Source organism: Calliphora vicina, chromosome 3 (assembly GCF_958450345.1).
Source record: "Calliphora vicina chromosome 3, idCalVici1.1, whole genome shotgun sequence".
NCBI lineage: Eukaryota > Metazoa > Arthropoda > Insecta > Diptera > Calliphoridae > Calliphora > Calliphora vicina.
In genome coordinates, this window is record NC_088782.1 from 12,848,656 (window position 1) to 12,866,548 (window position 17,893).

The 17,893-nt window shown below is 31.6% G+C and overlaps 1 protein-coding gene across 1 annotated transcript in view; it reads right to left on the minus strand.

Annotated features, from left to right (window-relative positions):
* CapaR (Capability receptor) overlaps window positions 1–4,399 on the minus strand; it is an 83,626-nt gene extending 79,227 nt beyond the window's left edge. The window contains exon 1 of the mRNA XM_065505397.1: window positions 4,133–4,399. The gene's annotated coding sequence lies outside the window, so the exon portion shown is untranslated. The remainder of the gene's footprint in view (window positions 1–4,132) is intronic.
* Between the last annotated feature and the right edge of the window lie 13,494 nt (window positions 4,400–17,893).

The following is a 17,893-nucleotide window of genomic DNA, read 5'->3' on the forward strand; positions in this document are numbered from 1 at the left end:
CTAGTTAAAAAATTAATAAAAACTCGGAGTCAATAATTACTACTACTACAGCTACCTTCACATTTTGGTAGCAGTAGTTGTAGTAGTACTAATAAAAGAAAAATTTAAAAGTAGCACAGTAATTTATTTTCTATTGCTACCTTAAAAAAGAAAATGTTTTGATGTAGCAGTCATTAGTTTTTTATTAATTCTGCTACTTTTAAAATTTAGTAGTAATAGAAGTAGCAGTTGAGGTAGTAGAAGAAGTAGCAGTTAAGTAGCAGTTGAAGTAGCAGCTAAGTAGCAGTTGAGGTAGCAATAAAATAAGTCAAAAATAAAAATCTTCAGCCAAAAAATTATATTATGTGTTGTTGTTGTGAATGTATATTTGTGTATGTTGGTCGTGTTGTAAACAAAAGTTCGGCTTTTTTGTTATACACACAGAAAACACGATATTTCTGTTAGCAACACGAACATCTGAGACGAATAAAATCGAATAATTCTTTCAAACTCTCTCAAAACAAAAACAACACACAGTGTTTAATTCTGTAAATTTTGGTGTTATGACTGAAGATTTTCTTTTTTGACTACTTTTATTGCTACCTTAACTGCTGCATCAACTGCTACTTTACTGCTACCTTAAAAATAAAAACTCTATATAGAGCAGTAGCAATGATTTGTATTTTTATGCTACTACTCCATTTACAATTCATGTTTTATTACTACTGCTCTGTTAAGAGTTTTATATTTTGAAGGTAGCAATAGTTTTAAAAAACAAGAAAACGAAAAAGGACAAATGCTACTGCTACCGCTACATACGCTTTTTTGAAGCAGTAGTTGTAGCAACAGTTAAAAATTTGTTAGTTATCGTAGCTTTTTAAACACTGATAAAAAGTAAGAAGAAATAAATTAAAACATAAAAAATCACCCAATTTCAAGATTTTTTGTGGAATGATTCTGCTAAAAAATCAAAAAAAATCATTGCCTTTATATTATGTTTTACCTTCGAACCTGGTGTTAAAATGGCTAACGTCTCGATTTCACAAAAATCCTCAATTATAACATATTTCCTATAAATTAAGTAATATTGGCTGTATGACTTAATATTACTTAGCTTTTATTTTGAAACAATTGTACTATAAAAATTTATTCAAAGTATTGTCTATTGCTAGCTTGTTCTTTTACCATCTTTTTGGCAACATATGGATTCTGAGCCAAAATAACTGCTGAAAGAATCAAGCCAATTTTGGATACTCTCTTCCAAAGTGAAGCGTATCCCAGAGGGAGTGTTCTGCATCGATTGAAAAACTTCCAACCACTTCATTCTAAATATTTTGTAGCAGGTATTGCAACATGTGGCCGAGCGTTGTCATGAAGGAATATTACGGTTTCATGTGTGGCCGAATATTCTGGGCGTTTATAGGGAATTACCCTAGCGCCATGGATATTTGGGTTTGGTGTCGATTCGTCTAGTTGGCCGCGCTTCACATACGATCTCTTACGCTTCCGGTTAACGTAATGGATCCATTTTTCATGGCAAATAATGACTTGGTTCAAAAATTATTTTCTTTTATAGCGTTCAAGCATTATTTCTTACATGTGAAATCATCATTCTAGGTCTTTCAGCTTGAATTGGTCAGGTGAATATGGTACCCAATTTCCATGCTTTTAGATGAATCCTGGAAATCGTAAACGTTTCGAAATTGATGCTTGAGTAGCTTCGACTGATTTTGCAAGATCTTGTTGTGTTTGACAACAATCTTCATGGAGTAATGTCTTCAATTCTTGGTCTTCAAATTTTTTGGATGGCCTGGGCGATCTTTGTCTTCCATGTCAAAACCAGTACTTCTGAACCGCACATTGAAACCGATGGAACACATTCACCATAAGCTTCAGCGGCACTATTTTCAAATTTAAAAAGTAAAGCAAAACTTCCCGCTTTGTTGATACAAAATTCGACATTTTCGAAGCAAAAAAAAACATTGTTGTTTACTCTATAATGTTCAATCACTAAGTGAGAATAAGTGACAGATATGACCCTTCAAAATACTATATAAGTTGTTAAGACAAAAGCCTTATTCAAAAGATAAGTCATCTGTTGTGATTACCGCATTTTTAAGTACAGTCTGATTTGCATTTCTTCTAAAATACTTAATTTTTTACTGGTTTTTTGTCTTAATTTAGTATTACAAAAATCCCGATATTGATACATTTTTTTAATATTTCTCTGGAACGGAAGATGTCCTGGAAATTAGGAACCTTATTATTTAACTCACAAAAATCATTGCCATTTATGGGATTTTCTGTAACTTCTAAATATTCTATTTTACTATTCTTTTTTATACTTCTAATCAAAAAATACAAATAATCTATTTCGTTAACACAAACAAACTTCAAAAACAAGTAAGAGGGCAAATTATACTTAAAAAACTTTTTCTTTTTTTCGAAATACAATTTTTTTTTTAATTTTTTAATGAAAAAAATTTATGACAAACAAAATTTGTCGGTAAAAAAAAAATCGGGTTAAAAAATATTTTTCCGATTTTCCCAAATTACTATAGCCTTATATACATCGTTGTAATGGACTTTGAAATATCTATCATTAGATATCCATATTGTCTATATTAATGACTTAGTAATCCAGATCAAAAATAGGCCAAATATCGAGGTTGTCCCGGTTTTTTCCTTATATATCAGCCATTTGTGGGCCGATTTCCTCGATTTTATTGATGCATCATACATACGGACATGGCTATATCGACTTCGCTATCTATGACGAACCAGAATATATATATGTACTTTGTGGGGTCGCAAATGAAAAATGTAGAAATTACAAACGGAATGACAAACATACATATATAATATATCTATATACCCACTTTGTGGGGTCGCATATGAAAAATGTAGAAATTACAAACTTATATATACCGTTGCCACTCATGGTGAAGGGTATAACAAGAACAGCTGTTTAAAAAATGCTGCCTTTCTAACCCTTTTATAAAATTGTACAAAAAAGGCAGAACAAAGGCATCATTTATTCCTGAAAAGAAAACGGCATAAATTCTATTCTATCTCTGACTCTATCGACTATAAAAACATCCTTTTATTTTGTAGTTATTTCCTTTTATCTATCAACAAATGTATTTCCAGGGGAATTATGTGGATTGGACCAGTGTTTAAAAAGCTACGATAACTAACAAATTTTTAACTGTTGCTACAACTACTGCTTCAAAAAAGTGTATGTAGCGGTAGCAGTAGCATTTGTCTTTTTTCGTTTTCTTGTTTTTTTAAAACTATTGCTACCTTCAAAATATAAAACTCTTAACAGAGCAGTAGTAATAAAACATGAATTGTAAATGGAGTAGTAGCATAAAAATACAAATCATTGCTACTGCTCTATATAGAGTTTTTATTTTTAAGGTAGCAGTAAAGTAGCAGTTGATGCAGCAGTTAAGGTAGCAATAAAAGTAGTCAAAAAAGAAAATCTTCAGTCATAACACCAAAATTGACAGAATTCAACACTGTGTGTTGTTTTTGTTTTGAGAGAGTTTGAAAGAATTATTCGATTTTATTCGTCTCAGATGTTCGTGTTGCTAACAGAAAGATCGTGTTTTCTGTGTGTATAACAAAAAAGCCGAACTTTTGTTTACAACACGACCAACATACACAAATATACATTCACAACAACAACACATAATATAATTTTTTGGCTGAAGATTTTTATTTTTGACTTATTTTATTGCTACCTCAACTGCTACTTAGCTGCTACTTCAACTGCTACTTAACTGCTACTTCTTCTACTACCTCAACTGCTACTTCTATTACTACTAAATTTTAAAAGTAGCAGAATTAATAAAAAACTAATGACTGCTACATCAAAACTTTTTCTTTTTTAAGGTAGCAATAGAAAATAAATTACTACTGCTACTTGTAGTCTAGTTTTTTAAACACTGGATTGGACCCAATATATCAAAGTTCAAATTAAAACATAAACTCCAGGTAATGTAGTAAGTAGCTAGTAAGGCTACCAACAAAAACACACATAAAGCTATTGCAATTAAAATTTAAACTAATGGTTTTGCTAACTACGTTTGTAATTTTGAATGACTTCAAATGGGTTAATAAATTAGCATTTTGTTGATTTAAAACTTACATTTCAATGCATTGACATTTGCATATGACAAATTGGACACAAATAATTTTTTTCAACACGCTTTTAATTTATTATTATTAATGTTTTTAAATTAGTTAATTAAAATATTTGCAAATTATCATAAAAATAATTTCAAAATTCCAAGCACTTTGTTGACACTAAATAAATCTAAGTAAACTTGAATTAATATTTAATTTATAAAAACATTTGTTGTATTATTGCAGGCACTTTTCAAAACATATCTTTTTTATTATGGAATATTTTCAACATCAAGTATATTTTTACACAAAATTTTTAAAAAATTTTCCTTATTTTGTGTAAATATCAAGATGTTATTTATTTCTTTAATTAAATTTGTTGAAAACCAAATAATATTCACTTCAGAGTAACACACAATTTACGCGATTAATTTCATACACAAAATACTGTTAAATGTTCATTGGTTTTACTACAATTGCCGAACGTATTAAGAAAAAAAGTGCAAAATTAAATTATAATAAAAAATAACGATAAATTAAAAACGAAATTGGGTAAAAATGGCTCAAATTGTAAAAAAAAAAAAAAAAAGCGAACGAACGAACGACCGTATGGACGAACGGCTGCTGGTTATAGCTGAATCAGAATCTGAATCTGCAAGACGGACGGAACGTTTGTTTGCATGTAAGATTGTGTGATTGTATTAACGAACGAACGAACAATAATTAAACAAATGAATGTTTAAATAATAAAATGATGTTTAATACTGCAGTAATTTCACTTTATCTCTCACTATCTCTAACGCTACACTGGCATTGGTGATGATGATGTAGTATCTACGAGTCTGTAGTTGTTTCGGTGTTTGGTTTGGTAGGTTGATGATGATGATGAGATGAAAAATAGAATTAAAAATAAAAAAAAATTAAACAAAAAACGAAGTGCAAAATAATTTAAAGCGTAATTTAAACTCGTGTATGTAGCTCTTACGTACATACATTGAAAATGATTAAAATTATAAAAAAGTGTAATAAAAATTAATAAAAATAATGTATCAGAAATACCGCAATAAGAAACTACAAATTATTTTGTTTTCCCCCTCCTTTCTTTATATGGCTTTAAAGCACTGTTCCACTCACTCATGATACAGATAAAATTGGAATACTAAGAAATGATAACAAGTGCCAAATTAAATGGCACGATATGAAAAGATTTTTCTCGTCAGCTGTAATGAATTTTACTATGTATTTTAATTTGTAATGAATGCGTTCAAATAGATTATTAAGTACATACTCTTGCATATATAAAGAAATCTTAATTACAGCTCCTAGTATTTACCCACACCAAAATGTTAACTTAACCTTGTAGATGTAAAATTAATTTCTTATACACGAGGGTCACATATAACATTTTGAATTGAGAACATAAGGACGAAGCGAACAATTTTGATAAAAAAAAAATATTTTTGAATCTTTAAGCTACGTCACTCCAAAATTGTTAACTGTTCAAAATTCAGAGTGATATTTTGACAAAATTATTTGTCAAATTAATGAGATCAATTAATGAGATTGTCAATAATCACTTGAAAATGCGGAACTGCGGGACGCAAATATGACATATCTTTTGAATGCGATTTTTGTTTTTAATAACTTATATGTAATTTTAAACTATAGAGTCAAAAACAATGTTTTTTTTTTTTGCTCCGAAAATATCGAATTTTGTTTCAACATAGCGTCATATGCGGGAAGTTTTTCCTTTCGTTTTTAATTAAAAAAAACGAAGCACACCGAATGCTCACCAAAGCTTATGGTGAATTTGTTCCAGCGGTTTCAACGAGCGAAAAAAGGTTTGTTCGGTTCAGAAGAGATGATTTTTACAAGGAAGACAAGAATTAGGGGCATTACTCCATGTAGATTGTTGCCAACTCAACAAAAGCATGCAAATTCATTGGGAGCTGCTCAAGTAGCAATTTCAAAACGTTTACGAGTTGCAGGATTCATCTAAAGGTAGGGAAATTGGGTACCATACAAATTGAAAGTCGATTTCATTTGCCGAAAAACACGCAGAATATGCGGCCAGACATTAATCCGTAATATTCCATCATGACACCGACATGGCCACATGTTGCAATACCTGTTAAAAAGTATTTAGAATGAGGTAATGGGAAGTTTTGCCTCACTCGCTTTTAAGTTCAGACTGTGCCCCGCCCGACTACTTTTCACTACGCTTCACTTTGGAACAGAGTATCCAATAGTGGCTTGATTCGTTCATGGCCTCAAAATATTAGCAGTTCTTTTGGCACGAAATCCAAATGTTGCCAGAAAGGTGGGAAAAGATCATAGCTAACAATGACAAATGTGCCAAAATTAAAGCTAAAAGTATGAAAAAATCCCTAAAGTCATAGGGTAACGTAGAGACTAGACGTAATTGTCAAAAACCTGTTGTCTGTTGTCAAAAACTCAATGTATTTTGTTGTTGTATCAGACATATGATTTGTTGTATTTTTGTTTGACAATTCAGAGTGTCTCGTCTCTATATATAATTCTCTAAGGTATAAGTCTTACACCCTGTAAGAAAAGCATGAACAAAGCAAACAAGAATCGAAGTCCCGATCAAGTTATACAATGCATAATAAGACGAGGCCAACATTCTTACTTCGTTCTAATACTGTATCTAAAATCCGTCGTTAGTCTCCTCGGATTGCAGTCATTAACTAATCTAGCTAATAAGTTGTAGTTAGCAGACGAGAGCTTTAGATTGCATCCTTAGATTGCAACCATAATTATATTTATCCATAATTAGTCGTTTAACTGTCGGGTTGTATTAATAAGCTAGCCTTAGCATATAGAGCCAACAAATTAATCTCCTCAGATTTCATCCGTTGATTTTACTTTCCCATAATAAGTTGTTTGCCGACCGAGAGTCGAAGGGGTTTATCTCGTCGAATCCTATATTAGACGCATCGTTCATTAACAATCAAGATACAAGACCGCTATATAGTAAAGAAAATTTGAAGAACCTGGACTGACTAGGCATAACCCAGATGGAAACAACAACATCATCACAACATGTTACAAGTTGTATCGTTACTTGTGGTGTCTTACTCTACGATTCGCTCAAACAACGGAGTCGATATAGCCATGTCCGTCTGTATGTTGAAATCAACTTTCCGTAGCCCCAAAATAACTTACATACTGTTATGAAACTGGCCTTTGTTGATGTGGTGGATTAGATGGAAAAGTGACGTTCTGTAACTGTGTGCACCTAGTTGGCTACCGGCTGTGTCAGTCAGACGAGGGTTCGTTTATTTACAGTCAGTCAATCCTAAACCAGATATAACAAAAAAAAATTTAAGTGCACACTAGAATAAAGATTTAATTCAATGCTAAGGAAATAGATAGATTTTGAGGGGGGTTTAGAAATTAGTTAGCAGTACCAATTTTATGTCTGCTCTGGACCCTACCCTAACCATGTCTTGTAAGCTGTTATAACAAGACCCAAACAAATCAGAACAACTTTTCAAATAGTTTCAACCAAACTTAAATTTATTTACAAATTCATTGCTAATACTTTGATTCGATTAGAATTTTATATATAAATATATAAACATAATTTTTACTTATAATTATTATTTTGCAAGAAATATTAACAATAGGTCGTTAAAAGGGAGGTAAGTGTACTACACCTAGTAGTAAAAAGAGTTCATTGAGAATTTCTTAAATTAAGATTATTGGTAATCAAAACAAAAATAAGAAACAAAAAGTTTCAATGCAAATAAACAAAGTATATATATATATAAAACTATAAGCTAAGAATAATTGATATAATATATACAAATAAATAACAATGTGATTTATCAAATAGTGATAAATTTAAATAATTAAAACAAGAGATTAAACTAAATCAATTATAAGAAAACCAAATAAAGAACTACAAAGAATAAAAATAAACAAAACAAACTTACATACTCTCTTATATCATATTCCTCTGATCGATGCTCTTTTTATATTCGTCGTTGGATTGAAGGCCTTCTGCTCCGTAGATGAATTGCTTAAGAGACAATGATTATTAGTTATTAATTGTTGTAGGTATTGAAAAAAATATTTTTTTTTGCTTTCTCTTAGTATATATATTTTTGTTCAACGCTTTTTTTCTGTTCTTTGTTTACATTATTTTTTATTTGTTTTCTTGGATTTAATAAAAAAAAGCAAAATACTAATGAATAATTTAACTAGAGCAAATAAATTTCAATGAAGGAATTGTAAATCAGAGATGGGACTTTTATTACATGTAAACTATCTTATTTTTTTAACTTATAAAAATATAGAACTAGTCTATGTGATTAAAGTTTAAATATTATCTTAAATTAACAATAAGCGCTTTCAGGACACACAAACAAGAATTGAACACTAATATATTTTTAAATATTTTCTTTTAAATAACCTTAGGGATTTATTGTAAATAATATTTAATCATCAATGATTAAGCTAATTGACCTATTATCAATAGTGCAGCAAAAAAAAATTGTATTTATCAAAATAACTATACTTATCAATTACTATATGTATATTAGAGTGACAATCAGTTGTATGGAAAAAAATTTTTGTTAAAATTTTGAAGAGTGCCGGGTGGAATATTGTGACACTAGGCCTAAATGTTAAGTGCTAAAAATTTGAGCCAAATCGGGCAACGATTTCTGGACGCGCATCGAGGTCAAAGTTCAGATATATGCAAAATTTTACTGTTAATATGGAATAAATAGGTGAAACTCGTTAACTTTCTGCATTGTTTTCTAGAAATGTGTAGATTTATTTATATTAATGAATATTACATTAAAAAAAAAATTTTGGAAATTAACCCTGTATCTCCTTTGGTTCAAAATGACCCAAAAACTGTATTATCGCCAAAATTAGAGAAAAATGCAAATTTTTCAGTTTTTGAAAAAAATTTGCTACTAAATAAATACTTTTGCAATTGAATGCAAAAGAATCGAAATATGTACGTAATTATCGTTGTAATGAGATATAAATGACAAAATTTGATTAAAAAATTTTAAAGTTATTACAAATTCGCCAGCCCATTAACGTGTTTCAGGCCACTTGAACAAAAAATTTAGGAAAAAAATTAAGATATTTCGAGAAAAATTAAAATAAAAGCTCTTTTTTACTTAAAATATGTCCATATTTACTTGTATATGAGTTTTTGTCTTCGTAGGATACCGTTAACCTATTCGAAGGTATGACCAAAAAAAATAATTTTGTTTAACGGCTGTTTCAAAACTCCATTTTCAAATTTTTAAAAATTTTGTTAAACAAATTTCAGATTTTTTCGATCATCACATTGGGGTTTATTTAGATCAAAATAGGGAATAAAAATATGAAAAAATTATGTCAATACCTCTTACAGTTTTTCCGTACCTGCGATTTAAATTTTGCGTTTTTCAAGAAAAACTAATTTTTTGTCCATATTTAGGCGAATGAGTCCAATTTCCTTAATGTTATAAATTTTAAGTAAAACTTATTCACAATATTATAGTCCTTGTAATTTTAAATACGATCTGAAAGTTTTACTAAAATCGGAAAACGATTACCTTTGAATCGTGAAGGTCAAAGGTCAAATTTTTCAATATTTGGAATTTCTAATGAAAATATACTGAAATGTTATATACTTTTGGGCCGATTTTCATGAAACTTAAGGAAAATATAACATGAAGTCCAGAATTTAAAATAACAGCACAAAAATGGAAATTAACCCTTAGCAGCACTTGGGGTCCAAATTACCCTCAACTTTTAAAATCACGAAAAACACAACCATTTTGACCCCAAGTCTTCTTAAAGGTTAAAATCCATTTTTGCACTGTTGTTGTAAATGTTAGATACCAATATATATTTTACTCAAGTTTCATGAAAATCGGCCCAAAAATATATAACATTTCAGTATATTTTCATTAGAAATTCCAAATATTGAAAAATTTGACCTTTGACCTTCACGATTCAAAGGTTATCGTTTTCCGATTTTAGTAAAACTTTCAGAACATATTTAAAATTACAAGGACTATAATATTGTGAATAGGTTTTACTTAAAAATTATAACATTAAGGAAATTGGACTCATTCGCCTAAATATGGATAAAAAATTAGTTTTTCTTGAAAAACGCAAAATTTAAATCACAGGTACGAAAAAACTGTAAGAGGTATTGACATAATTTTTTCATAGTTTTATTCCCTATTTTGATCTCAATAAACCCCAATGTGATGATCGAAAAAATCTGAAATTTGTTTAACAAAATTTTTAAAAATTTGAAAATGGAGTTTTGAAACAGCCGTTAAAAAAAAATATTTTTTTTGGCCATACCTTCGAATAGGTTAACGGTATCCTACGAAGACAAAAACTCATATACAAGTAAATATGGACATATTTTAAGTAAAAAAGAGCTTTTATTTTAATTTTTCTCGAAATATCTTAATTTTTTTCCTAAATTTTTTGTTCAAGTGGCCTGAAACACGTTAATGGGCTGGCGAATTTGTAATAACTTTAAAATTTTTTAATCAAATTTTGTCATTTATATCTCATTACAACGATAATTACGTACATATTTCGATTCTTTTGCATTCAATTGCAAAAGTATTTATTTAGTAGCAAAATTTTTTCAAAAACTGAAAAATTTGCATTTTTCTCTAATTTTGGCGATAATACAGTTTTTGGGTCATTTTGAACCAAAGGAGATACAGGGTTAATTTCCAAAATTTTTTTTTTAATGTAATATTCATTAATATAAATAAATCTACACATTTCTAGAAAACAATGCAGAAAGTTAACGAGTTTCACCTATTTATTCCATATTAACAGTAAAATTTTGCATATATCTGAACTTTGACCTCGATGCGCGTCCAGAAATCGTTGCCCGATTTGGCTCAAATTTTCAGCACTTAACATTTAGGCCTAGTGTCACAATATTCCACCCGGCACTCTTTGAAATCTAAAAAAAAAAAATCGGCTGTCACTCTAATGTATATACTTATCAATTAAATTAACAACTCCAACAATCAGGAGGCCACTTTAATCTGTGGGAAGAACAGATGGAATACAGCCTTTTCCTGGAGAAGCCAAACGTGATTCCAAGTGGTCATCAATGGGCACAATTAGAATTATAGGGTTGATTTTTTTGTAGTACGTAAATATCAGTATCGGATTTAAATATTATTTATATTGATCACGATATAGTATGTGTATATGCAAAAAAAATTATTTAATTTTATTTTATTTTCAAAATTTTAGGAGATAGCCAGTAATGGTTGTCAAGATCAAAGCTTCTTTTCAGACTGCCGGAAATAACCAAAAAAAAACTGACCAATGGCACATGTGATACTTATGTATTAAAAATTTATCAATGAAATAGGGATGGTTCTGAATGAATTTTTTCCAGGCGAGTTTACACCTTACTACAGGGTTCGGAATTCTGTTTTAAATAAATGGTTACTTGAATCATGGAAATATAAATCAACTAAACCGTTAGGAGTTTATAAATAAGTTTATACAAAAAAAATAAAGAAAGGTTGTAATTAAATAAAACAAAATCTGTTAAACCAAAAAAAAATAATTTTGAAGATTTCTCAACACAGCACAAAACATGTTTTGCGGCTATAACGTCTAAACATGAAAAGTGTTGAGTCATGAAATTTTGCTACGAATGTCTTTACCGTGGTAGAACTCGGTTTTTCCAGTTTCTTTGTCTTTTAGTTGATATATATTATTACCCTTTGTGCCAACAACAATAGATGGTACGAACTTTGGTGCAAATTTAGAACAAAATTTCTTTCCAGCATTACTGGCTACAAAATTTCTCCGGAACACCGTATCACCAATATCAAAGTTTTTAGTACCACTTCGCAAGTTATACCTTCTAGATGCGTTCCTAAATGCAAAGTTAATATTTCGTAAAATATTGTGCCTGACCAATTTCAACCTATCATTTCTGTCCAAAATCTCACAGTCAAACGAGTGTAAATTTTTCAAGAGCTCATAGTCTTTTGCATGGCATATCATATGCTGTCCAAATAAAGCATAATAAGGACTATAGCCGGTGGTCTGGTGAAATGAACTGCGTATTGCTTCAGCTATTGATTGCAAATGTATATCCCAAGTTGAGTGATCCTTGGTTATATACGATCTTATACCAGCGATAATTGAGCGGTTAACTCTCTCGCTCGCATTGGCCTGAGGGCTGTATAAGGCCGTTAATATGTGACGTATACCACGATCCTTTAGAAAACTAGCAAATTGTTTACTTTTAAATTGTTTTCCGTTGTCGCTCAAAATGCTCTCAGGGGTCCCGAAAACTGGAAATATTTCGTCTTTTAAGAAGTCAATAACACATGACGAACAGAATTTTCTAACAGGTTTAATAAAAGGGAATTTTGTAAAGCTATCTAATAAAACTATTGCACCAATGTGTCCTCTTTTGGACCTGGGATAAGGGCCTATGAAATCTATATATATATTTTGAAATGGGCGGCTAACTGGAAAACTACCGGACATGGGAGGTCTCAGCGAAACATTTGGGGATTTTGTTTGATAGCAAATATCGCAGTTGGAAATAAAATCTTTGACATCATGAGCCATATGTGGCCAATAAAAATTCCTTCGCAATCGCTCTAAGGTTTTACTAATACCTCCGTGACACTTGTTTGGTGGTGAATGGGCGGTATCGATTAGCGAATTAACTAACATTTTCGGCACCCACAACTTCCATACAAACATTTCATCATCTTCGTTCCCATTTGAAAATTCACATCTTTTATAAATTTTATTTCCCAGAATACGTAAATCAGGTAATTTTGTTGTGTTTTCATCTATATGTCTGCGCATTTCCGCATACTCCGTTGATTCAAATTCTGGGGACTCTAGATTAACAATAGGTTCAATCTCTATTTCGGAAATTTCCTCAAAATTTTGTCTTGATAAACAATCGGGAACAATATTTTGGCATCCTCGACGATGTTCTACTTGAAACCGGTATCCTTGCAGTTTTAATGACCAACGCGCAAGACGACCCGAGAGATCAGACTGTCTCATCAGCCATTGAAGACTTGCGTGGTCAGTAACAACCGTAAAGTCTTGACCTTCCACGTATGATCTGAATTTTTTAAGGGCCATAATTACCGCCAAGCATTCTAACTCAGTAACGCTGTAATTGGACTGAGCCTTATTTAACTTTTTTGAAAAATATGCCACAGGCATTTCTTGATTATCGTCACTGACTTGAGTAAGCACTGCCCCAACTCCAAATTTGCTCGCATCACATTGCAGTCCAAAGGTTTTGAATAATTTGGGCTGGTCAAAATAGGGGCGGAAGATAATTTTTGTTTCAGAAGTTTAAACGCGGATTCTGCTTCATCTGTCCAATGGAAGCCTTTATTCTTTTTGAGTAAATTAGTGAGGGGCACGGTTATCAACGCAAAGTTTTCCACAAATCGGCGGTACCACCCAGCCATACCTAGGAATCTTCTTAGCTGTTTCACTGATGTAGGCGACGGGTAGTCGGTTACTGCCGAAACCTTTTCGGGGTCAGTTTGGAGGGTACCATTACCGACAATATAACCCAAGTACTTCACCTCTTTTATGCAAAATTTACTTTTTTGAACGTTAATCGTAAGACCTGCATTCCTCAATGCAAAAGCGACCTTGGATAATACAGACATATGTTTATCAAAACTTTCTGAAATGATTAATAAATCATCCAAATAGACGAAAACTTGATCTTTTAAATTTGGAGGAATCACTCGATCCATCAAACGACAGAGAGCTTGAGGAGCATTACATAAACCGAATGGCATTACGCAATATCTATAAAGCGGACGGTTGGGAACAGTAAAACAAGTTAAATCTCTAGAATTTTCTGATAATGGAATTTGCCAAAATGCTCTACGAAGATCTAATGAACTAATGTATTGAGCTTTGGGCAATCTGCTTAGAATACCTTCTATATGGGGCAAGGGGTATGCATCTTTGATTGTAACACTATTAACTTTTCTTGAATCCAAACACAGACGGACTTTGTTAGGTTTTCGGACTAAGACAACCGGACTGGACCACGGACTATTGGGAGCTTCTTCGATTACTCGAAGTCTTAACATCTCATCTATTTCTGAATGGACTAATTTTTCTATTGCGGGTGAAATGGGAAAATACCTCTGCTTAATCGGACGGACGTTAGGTTCTAACTGTATGACGTGCTCCATCAGCGAAGTTCTGCCTAAACCTTCTTTCTCATATGAGGGGAAAAGTGTTTTTACTTTATTTAATTGAGACTCCTGCAAGTTGGACAAATAAACCATTTCATAGTCAACCTTTGGTGATACGTTTATTTCAATTTCAGAAATTATATTTGGTGCTATTTGAAAAACTTTCCAAAAATCTATTCCCAAGATGATATCTTGAGCTAATGAGGGAACAACATAAAAATTAATCTGCTCATTTTTATCTCTGAATGAAACATAACTATTAAAATGTCCATAAACAATATGTTGTCGAGCATCAGCTGTTTTTATGCAAGTCTTATAATTTTTAAAATCTTTCATTCCACAAATTTCTTTAGCAAGAGATCCCCCTATACATGAAACTTGTGCCCCACTATCTAATAACCCTAAAAAGTTTCTACCTAACATTTTTAATTGCGCATACGGTCTTAAGTCATTGGTTCGGTTGGTTATTGAACATATCAGTGAGCTTATTGTCTTTTTGCTTGATTTCACCCTATTCCAATATTCTTTTTGTCTAATAGAAGAACGGTTGCTTTTACTGAAGTTTTTAAATATTTCATTTCTTTTCTCATTATATAGTTTTAGACGCAACTCATATGGTATGATTTCCTTCAGTTTTGGAATATAAGATGAATGTTTATTCTGTGATTTTATTGGTCTTTTATCTTCGGGTCCTTGCGAAGGTTTGATGTGATGCCTTCGCTCTTCTTCAAGTTTCCCGAATTACAATTTTTACATGTGGGCTTATAGACTCCAATGGCACCACAGCCATAGCAAAACGTGGACCTAATTTCCATACAGTCTATGTAACGATGACCATCTTGGCGACAGTTCCAACAAGTGAGTCTATCATTACTACGTTTTGTTAATTCCTCGACCTTTACTTCGGCCATGAATTCACTGTTATTATCAACCTGTGAGTCATCTTGCAACTCACTAATGATTCTACGTTGGCCAACATTTCTATTATAGTTTTGTATGGGAGTAGACATTTTTGATACCTCATTAAGTAAACTTTCACCCTTAAGACACAATTTACGCAGTTGAGCCACAGAATTAATGGGAACGTACAGCAACTGTTGTCTAATTTTTGATCTAAGACCGCGTTGAAGAATTTCTACCATTTCTTCTTCTCTTAACGGTATATGCAAACTTTCTGCCATTTTAAAAATTACGTTTTTATAATCGCTGAATGATTCATTAGGACCTTGTTTCCGGTTACGGATGTCCTCTTTAATTTCGGTGTCAGATCGATATTCTTCAAAATTGGTTCGAAGTGCTTCACAAAGTGTAGGCCAGGTTATTCTCTCCACAGACCGTCGAAAACTCCAATACCAATCCTTAGCTTCTTTTACAAATAAGCATTGAGCATTGTCACATAAAATATTGAAATTACCACCTAAAGTATCTAAAACTAGAGATTCAATTCTGTATATAAAGTTCTCAACCGACAGTCTTGGCGAACCATCAAACTTTATATCCCAATTATTGATTAAGCTGGAGATTTTTCCTGCATTGGTTATATTTAATGGGTCATTTATTCGTATTTCAGAATGATTCTGAGAAGATCTTCTTTGGTGAGAATTCGATAGCCTAGGCACATCCTGAGGCCACTCATAATTGGAATGATGATTAGTCGAAGCATTATTATCTGTGGAAGTTTGATTTGGAACATTCAGGTTTAGCCTATTTAAAGAATTTGTTAGAACAGACTCAATACGCTCTTCAATTGTTCGAGTCACACGTTCTTCAATATCGTTAAAAATTGAAGCTTGTCGAGCAGATATAACTGCTGATATAATGTGTCTAATTCTAGTATCGTCTCCTCCAACGGCACCTTCCAACTCATTCGACTCGGGCACAGTTGCCGCATTGGAATTATTAAGGGAAGTAGGCAGAGTTAGAGCTGGAGCTTGGGTTGCAGTTTCGCCTGCAATTTGGCTTTGAGTATGACTGTTACCAGATGCTGGCTGAATTGTAATGTTATTGGCAGATGTATTTGCTCGAGATCTAGTTCGAGCTCCCCTACTAGGTGTTTGCGTTATCCCAAATTCCCTACCACTACAGTGAGCTCTACATTGAGGACATGTTGAATTCCTCTTAAGCCATGTTATCAAACAATTTTTATGAAATTTGTGACTACAAGCTGTTCTCAAAGCGTTACAGTCAGAATTAATGTTTTCCCTACAAATCGTACAGACGCATAGGTCTTCGGTACTATGACGAAGTGACATATTGTATATATAATTGTATTTAATTTAGAATAAATTAATAGCAATTTAATTTGAATCACTAAATTATTTATAATTTTTATAGACAATCAGTTAATAACATTGGTTTTACTCCTATTTGAAAATTTGTAGTTCTGAAATTAATACTAAAATCTATCCCCCAAAATATTTATTGAGATTAATTCATAAATATTACCATTGGAGTATAATACTGATCTACACCAAATCTAAAGTATTAAATACTACAGGAAATATAAAAAAATCTGTGAAATATTTTCTTTATTCTCTATCAGAATTTGGTGTATTTAAGACTTTACGATAATCTTGTAAATAAATCTCCAAATCTTGATCAATCAGACGGACATATTACAGACAAAAATAGGTAGTGTTATAACTGGGTCAGCAAATCTAGCGTATAGCAAACTCACTGCATTCCAAAAGTTATTTATACCCATAGACAAATTTAAAAAGATATAGCACTGAAATCAATCTTATATACTCTAAATGTCTAAAATTTAGGACCCACGAATCCGACGGGCCCCACGTTGGGCGCCATTTTGTTATGAAACTGGCCTTTGTTGATGTGGTGGATTAGATGGAAAAGTGACGTTCTGTAACTGTGTGCACCTAGTTGGCTACCGGCTGTGTCAGTCAGACGAGGGTTCGTTTATTTACAGTCAGTCAATCCTAAACCAGATATAACAAAAAAAAATTTAAGTGCACACTAGAATAAAGATTTAATTCAATGCTAAGGAAATAGATAGATTTTGAGGGGGGTTTAGAAATTAGTTAGCAGTACCAATTTTATGTCTGCTCTGGACCCTACCCTAACCATGTCTTGTAAGCTGTTATAACAAGACCCAAACAAATCAGAACAACTTTTCAAATAGTTTCAACCAAACTTAAATTTATTTACAAATTCATTGCTAATACTTTGATTCGATTAGAATTTTATATATAAATATATAAACATAATTTTTACTTATAATTATTATTTTGCAAGAAATATTAACAATAGGTCGTTAAAAGGGAGGTAAGTGTACTACACCTAGTAGTAAAAAGAGTTCATTGAGAATTTCTTAAATTAAGATTATTGGTAATCAAAACAAAAATAAGAAACAAAAAGTTTCAATGCAAATAAACAAAGTATATATATATATAAAACTATAAGCTAAGAATAATTGATATAATATATACAAATAAATAACAATGTGATTTATCAAATAGTGATAAATTTAAATAATTAAAACAAGAGATTAAACTAAATCAATTATAAGAAAACCAAATAAAGAACTA